Source organism: Malurus melanocephalus, unplaced genomic scaffold (assembly GCF_030028575.1).
Source record: "Malurus melanocephalus ecotype Western Australia unplaced genomic scaffold, MMel_1.1 scaffold_144, whole genome shotgun sequence".
NCBI lineage: Eukaryota > Metazoa > Chordata > Aves > Passeriformes > Maluridae > Malurus > Malurus melanocephalus.
This window is the reverse complement of record NW_026623376.1, coordinates 1,310,011-1,317,558: the sequence shown is the minus strand read 5'-3', so window position 1 is coordinate 1,317,558 and position 7,548 is coordinate 1,310,011. Positions and strand designations below refer to the sequence as shown.

Here is a 7,548-nt window from a genome sequence, read left to right as displayed (position 1 = left end):
AGGGTATCCCAAGGAAGCTGACCCAGCACAGGGCAGACTGTGGTTTCTTACATGTATCTCTCCCTGCCCTGCTGCCCAGAGCATTAGAGGCAAGTCCAGRTCCATCTCTGACCTCTGTTGAGGGCTTAGGTGTCCCCAGTAAGTCAGTTTGGTTAGTTTGTGAAGTCTGAGAAATCAAGCACAGACTCTAGAGCAGAATCCATAGAACGCTTTATTTAATTCAGCCAGTTGTTGCCTCTTGTTATCTGTGCTGTAAAATACTGCAGGAAGCTACATTAAAGGATACTGGGAGAGAGCTTTCCATTGCAACRGATAAAATCCAACACAGAGTCCAGAAGAACTCCCATCAACAGCTGATGTGAACAAGTCTGGGGCAGCAGGTTAGCTCCTTCTCTGACAGAGGCAGCACCAGGCAGGGCAGGCCCTGCTGCAGCTCTGGTAGAGCTGAAGGGGAAGGAGCAGAGACATCATCCATGTCAGACCCCACAGGACTCAACTGGGACAGCACCAGCTGGGCTGGGCCCTGRCAACTCCAGCCTGCAATGGCCCTGGCAAAAACATGAAATATAGTCACAAAGAGATTTTACAATAACTGAATTCCCAGAGCTTGGCTGTGCTGGTAGGAGCCCAATTCACAGACACATTGCAGGGGGTCAGGAGCTGCACTGCTCTTTGGRGCATGATGTTACACTCTCCACATTTAAAGTTCAATCACTTTAAAACCCTACTTAAATGCCAATGAACRCATTCATCAGAACTGCTGTGGGTGCTGAGTTACATGTACTAATCTCCAGCAATGGGAACCATTTGTTTTCTAAAGGTGACAAAGTGATCAGGTCTCCTATTTGTAACAGAGCCCATCAAAAAGAGCTGAAATTACACAGGTTAATAGCAATGATCTATTGTTCAATTACTAGCAAGATAAAAACACATACCTCTGTACACACCCTGGTAACAGCAATACCCACAATTTCTGGGTAAAGCCCAGTTGCCCTAGAAAAGTAGTTGGTTGTAATTACTTATATTTACCAAATTTCAGCTCATCATACCCCTGACTAAGCAGGGGACAGCAGTATGCATCCACCTTTCTTCTCTGAATGAGGCTTCCAAGCAGCCCATACCTGGAATACAGTTTTTTCCACTGAGTCTTCATAGAATGTCAAGAGTTAGAAAGAAAATTAGAGAGCAAGTATTTATTTAACAAATGCAAATATTCTCTTTCCTCTTGCCACTGGTTTGCAAGCATTTAAGACAGAGATGGGTTAACAGAGCAAGAGATGAAGGTCTTTCCAGGCCTGCAGMTGCTCAGGGGGAACACACAGAGCACCAATACAGAGATTGCACAAATAGCAAAGCATTGATATTGCCATTTTTGATAGCAGAATTTATATGAAGTGCTTTGACTCCAGAAACAGCCACTGGAAAAACACTAATCAAACTAACTCAATCATTCGGGCTGAAATCCTATTGGAAATGYAGAAACAAAGAGCAAATAAAGCGAATTACTGAAATGGTCTATGTGATTTCAAGAGTGGAGGTGGTTGCCAAAGGCTGCTTTACCTTTTTACCTGGTGTTCCTCAGGGCAGTTCAGGGGTACTGTCACATACTCCTCTGCCATGGGTCACCATCGAAAAATTCCATGAGAACTCTTTGCCTCTTCGTCTTGTGAGCTTACAACCATCGCTCCAGAATGTGTCACTCACAGTGACTATTACAACTAGTCATGGTGTTATCCAACTGTTTGCRTTGAGGGTTTTATTAAAAGAAAAAAATATATGTGAGAAGATGACAATCACATTCASCTTTATGGACACTTTTCTTTAACAAGACTTTTCCAGATGTTTTGCCCCTTGATGATGCAAGCCACAAAAGGATGTTTTATCATGACATAAATACAAAGCAAGATGAAAGTCATGGAAATGCCTGTGTGCTCTTTTCTTAACACAGCTGTATTTGAGCTGGTTTTTTACATCTGTCAAGCATAAATCAAACGGGGAGAAACAATCCTCAGAAGTCGTCCGTTCCTTGATAGAGTCAGTGTTTTCTGTCATGAACATTAGTCTTTGTCAAGAATTGTTCTCTTCTATAAACTTCCACTTCCCACATTCACAGAGAGGTTAAGTTAAATGTTATTAAAGCATTTCCAACCCTGGACTGGAAAGTTCTGACAGCTGCTGAAAGTTGCTACTTTATTGATCAGAATTATGAAAAATAAGTAATGAGTAYTGCTTTAGGGGGCATTTCAGTCATAATTCCTAATTTCTATTCCTTAATTTCTATTCCCAGCAGTGTCAAAACATTCAYGAGTGGCCAAATTACTGATCTGGGCATGAAGGTTTTTTCATCCTTTCTAGAGACACAGTAATTAATCATTAGTTGAGGTATTCAGTTGAAACTTCCTGATCAGTGAATACAAATAATGAGTTGATTTAAACTTTTCGCATTATATCGTTGGAGCCCTGGCAAGCAGGATAYCGGATAAATGACAAACAGGCTGAAATGATTAAAAGTGTTACTGTGTAAGCACAAAATACAGTGGTACCAGGAGAAAGAACACCCAGGTTTTTCTGACATTTCCCAGGCAGAGCGCTACTTGCGGCGAGCCCTGGGCTGCGCATTACCTATATCCTGTATGAATGAATCCCTTTCTTGTGTGGTTGTTCAAAGCCAATGTGTCCGTTTCTACAGAAGCACCCACAGAATCACCGAAAACCACATATTCAGTTCTTGTTAATGTCAGCAATGACGTACCAGAGCGAGCACTTGTTTGTCCTGTAGAAATACAGGACTTCCACCGCTCGAGCACGAGCCTGCCGCCGAACGCCTGTTCAGATAGAAAAAGAAAAAAAGAAGAAAAAGAGTTGTTGACATGAGAGGAAAAACCAGGTTTCCTGTTTGAACTCTGACAGGTACTGGAAGATATGAGTAACATCAAATCTTGCTCTGCTCTAAAGGCAGCCTGTGGTCAGGGGGGTTCTCACATTTGTTTGTGTGGAACAGCTTTGAATTGTTTGCAGATACCGCGCAGAAGAAACGCAGAGATCTTATCAGGGTGCAGGGCCTGTTATGAAATATGTGCGTTTGTGAGCAGGTTACAGGAGATCAAAACGGCTCCAGATGAGAAGCCTCACATGCTGTAAATGTGGTAGATGYTCCCGAGATACCTCTGAAAATATCACGTCGCAGTGTTGTCGAGTACAGGCAGTGGCCACCCTTCTTTCCATTTGTCACTGCCTGGCAGGTGAAAGGAGTCTGGGGGATTTTTTTTCCAGATCATTCTTTGGGGTTTTTTGTGCATTTGTGTCTGTCTGACTGTTCAAATGAAAAACTTTCTTTGGTTATGATTTTCACTACTGAACTACCCAAATGGTTTCTGAAGGGGAAACCTGCAGCGAGGACAGAATGAGGGGATTCTGTGGGAGTGATACAGGCTGCTCTCCAGCAGAAAGGAGGGTGAATAGACTTGGAGGGGGATGCAGCATGCAGAGCCCTTGGAGAGCCAACAGGAAAGGACCACACCACGACACCCAGCCMATCTCTGAGAGGGGCTGATGGGAACTGTACAATTTGTGAAAAATTTCTCATAGGGCTCTGCCAAAGCGATCAATCAAAATTGCAGCCAAAGCCCYCTCTCCCTCACAGCAGCCAAGAGGATGCTGCTTCCTCCCATCTCAAAGATGAACACCTGTAAATTCCTCTTTCCTCCCACCTTTGACAAAGCCTAAMCAGCTGACCAGACATTTCACAGGAGCTCAGCCATCCCTGTACCAAGAGCTTGCCCTCCAGCCAGGACTCCAGGTGTGAAGAGCTCAAAGGGCCCTGCTTGGTCCCATCTGTGTGACAAGCAGCTCTCCAAGTCAACACCCACACCAGCACTCTTCTCCTTTTGACCACCCCAACATCACAGTACAGCGCCTTTGTACATAACAAACTAAGCCTCGATTTCCCTCACAMTCCAATGCAAAACAYGTTTTTCAAAAACTCTGTTAAAAGRCGTCCCAGARCCCTGCCAAGCCCAGGKTGYATCAGGGAACACATCTCGTTCACAGCTCCATGGCAGTTTAACCAGTGAGTATTTTAGAGCTGCTTCAGCTCATTCATCGAGGCAAAGCTCTCCTCAAAACTGTGAATCACAAATTGATTGCATCAGAGCTCTTGCAGCCCAAACTGAGCCCACACCAGGGGCTTCCAACAAAACCAGAGGCAGCTCTGCATCTGTTCCTCATCCACCCCCGAGGGCAGCAACACCGTCCACAGAGAATCATTCTCCTTGGAGAGCATCAACACCTTGATCCATTAYCAGGAAACCACCATGTCCTTTCCAACGGAAACCATTCTGGGATTCTATGGTTTATTTTGATTTCAATTTTTCAAGCTGACAAGTGTGAGCTGCTTCTACTACAGTGAATGCCCACAGAAAGCAGGTTTTTACTTTACAGGCTATAAYACACATGGAAATAAACTGAAAATGAAAACCATTGAATCAAGGAACAGAACAATTCCCTAGAATAATTTTAGCCAATTGCTAACAGTTGGGATTTATCTGGGCTAGCCATAAATCCACCTAACTTGCAAAAGCCTTTCTTGAGGTACTTGTAGTAACATGTAATAAGGTTGAAGCAGAAGAAAAGCGACAAGTGCCTTACCCACCTGATGCCTGGCTCAGCCCCTCAGAGTACACAGCTGCAGGATCAGAAACCCAGTAATAATTAGGCTCTTAAAATACTGAGYACTGCGTTTGTCTTCACATCCAAGCTAGAACCCTCTCAGATAAAGTCATTATTTTCCATATTAATTTTTGTAAACTTAGTGGAGTAAGAGTTTYTCCCCATGACCCTGGATGGATTGTGCCAGCTGGATTTTAAGTGCTGGTCCTGGTGCATAAATGCAATATTAGCAGTATGGTTCCAAAGGTCTGATAGTGAATTCCCCTGGTTAACACCTGTGCTGAAGAGCATTCATGAATCACAGCTATAAATCCTCCTGGCACCAAAAACATCCACCATTTACTATTTGGTTGATGATATTGGGATTAAGCCATTCATTTTATTGTAGTTATTCATACAAGTGTTATTCCAAATTGACTTATAGAATTAAAAAGTACATAAGATGAAACCTAGCAGTTACAAGAATAAGAAAACCCTGTAGAATCATAACTAGAAGTAATATTGAATTAATTCAGTATTACATGATAACAATGAAATGTATTTTAAATGGTTGTTCATTGAAGTACTTCAGTATTATAAATTTACAAGAGTGAAGAGTTTGTATAAATACTRATCTATAGCATTTTTTAAAATAACTTTTGAAGCAAAATTCTTTGAAATAACACATTACAGATCTTTGAGTTCCTTTGAGTTTCCACGTACCCATGTGAATTATTACATTCAAAGTGCTGTTCCCATCGACTCGTTCTTGTTTTAACAAATAATAAAGCCAGGTGTGTTCATAATCTTTGTGTAGTTTGAATATTAATGGGAAATCAGGAAGATAATAAAATTTACCAAACAGATAATCTTAATTCAATTATTAATTCTTTCTCCACTCATTGTGTTCTTTTAGTACAATTTCAATAAGGAATCTTGCTTTTTTGTTTAACTCTTCATTCTTCTCTGCCACTACCAAATGTTTTCTTATTTGAATAAAATAATTACAGTGCTCTTCAACTTACTAAATTTCYTCTTTTCAACTTCTCCTTTTATTTTGGATTTTGAGACAGCCAGTAAGGTGCAAAAGGAACTCTGTGTGCTCTGAGAAGAAGTTTAATTTCTTATATCCAGACTTTCCTGGTAACAAACACACWATACAGTCCTGTTTTAAAATCCCAGCATATCACTCAAATTCCAGCCACCCACTGCCACACACTGTATGTGCCTCCAGCTCTGAATTAATATTCATGCACAAACATTACTATCTGATTTTTTGTTATCAAATACAACATGCCAAGAGGTTGAGAAACAAAATCGTTTGTTAGCTTATTAAAAAAAGAAGAAAAATTTAAAAACATATTTTTAAACAATGCAACCCATTTTCAAAGCATAAAAATCTTTTTGTCTTTTTCTTTCTCTCTTTTTTTAAATTCTATACTTTCAGAATATCTAACCACAAGCATTTGAGCAAACTAGAGAAAAGAAACTGTTGGTAGTGTTCTGTACGTTTCAAAAGGCAGCAGGATATACACACAGTTTATGTTTCTATCTATAGAGAGCTGCAGGCAAACGTACAGTGGAACAAAGATAGACACAGAGATATATTTGTACCTGCCACTTGTGTGCCTGCATGGAGAGATAAGTAAACAATGGAAACTTTTAAAATTCATGGTTTGAGTGTGCTCAGCTCTGTATTTCACTCTTACCTCCTCAGTAATAAATTTTTATGTGCTTTCTGCGAGTCACAGCTGATCCCAAAGCATCCAGCACTGCTGGGACAGCAGCTGTAGGCTCTGCCTTCAACCTGCACCAAAGCACAATCAAATATATMAAAGTGAAATAATTGTCTTTAATTCAAATATTTCTTTGGCACTTTATCAGAAAAACAATTTCTGAATCCCTGAGCAAGGCAATTGCAATGTGTMAGATCCTGAGCAGAATTCACTTGTAGCCTTCACATCCCACTGCTTTTCCCCTGACTTTGTCTGCCTGGACAGGTGGGGTTTGCACCAAAGCCCGAGCCCAACCTGCAGAGAAGCTCCTCTGACATAGCTGACACTTTATTTACAGTTTATTAAAAACTGAGCACATGTTTGGGGGAAAAGAGACACCACCATCAGCCAGGAGAAACAGTAAAGCCCTGGGGGTTCAGCAGGACTAAGGCAGCTCAGACAAGATTCAGTTCAGACCACTGGAACTTATCCAAAAGTCAATGAGGTCCATGTGCTGGATTCAAGTGTCCACAGAAATCAACAGTTTTTAGCAAACAGAAAAGCAATTTGCTTATATTTTTATTAAGCCTTCTTTTCCCTTTTACTGGCAAGAATTTAAGGAAGCAGAAGATATTCTTAAAAAAAAAAAATTAAGAAACATGCATTATTTTATAATAGTTATGACACTGTATTTCAAAGTCCCAYCCCTGGGAACCCTGTGTTCAATATGCATGCCAATGCTTAAGCAGTTCCAAAGAGGATATACATTGCTTTGCAATCAAACTTTGAAAATTAATGAAATCATCAAATCAAATAAAATCCAGATGACGACTGACTAACTTGGCTTTCTTACAGAAATCTAGTGGCTTCAACAGTCTTTTCCCTTCCCCGTGGTTAACAGAGTTCAGTTGTAAACTGATGGTTTCTTTCTTGGTCTTGGTAAAAAAAGAATTCAAAAGCACAACTTTGATAGTAAAATTTGTCTGTAAAACCAGAATATGAACCAGCAGTCAAGTAATAGGCTGAAGGTTAACCAATTTATCATTCCATTCTTCAGTAAATATCCCCCAGGTGCCTAAAAAGAGGAAGAACTGTGTGGCAGTAGGTTTGGGCAAAGAAAAAAGGCTATTCTTGGGGAACACCAAAAAAAGGGCATGTGAATTGAAATACTGTAAAATCATTAACT

At 40.7% G+C, this 7,548-nt stretch overlaps 1 long non-coding RNA gene across 1 annotated transcript; it reads right to left on the bottom strand.

Annotated features, from left to right (window-relative positions):
* Positions 1 to 1,454: 1,454 nt before the first annotated feature.
* LOC130576580 (uncharacterized) lies at positions 1,455 to 5,774 on the bottom strand. Its single transcript, XR_008965671.1, has 3 exons — positions 5,673 to 5,774; positions 2,753 to 2,825; positions 1,455 to 1,738 (listed from the first exon to the last, which is right to left on the bottom strand). It is a non-coding gene; the product is annotated as an uncharacterized LOC130576580 (long non-coding RNA).
* Between the last annotated feature and the right edge of the window lie 1,774 nt (positions 5,775 to 7,548).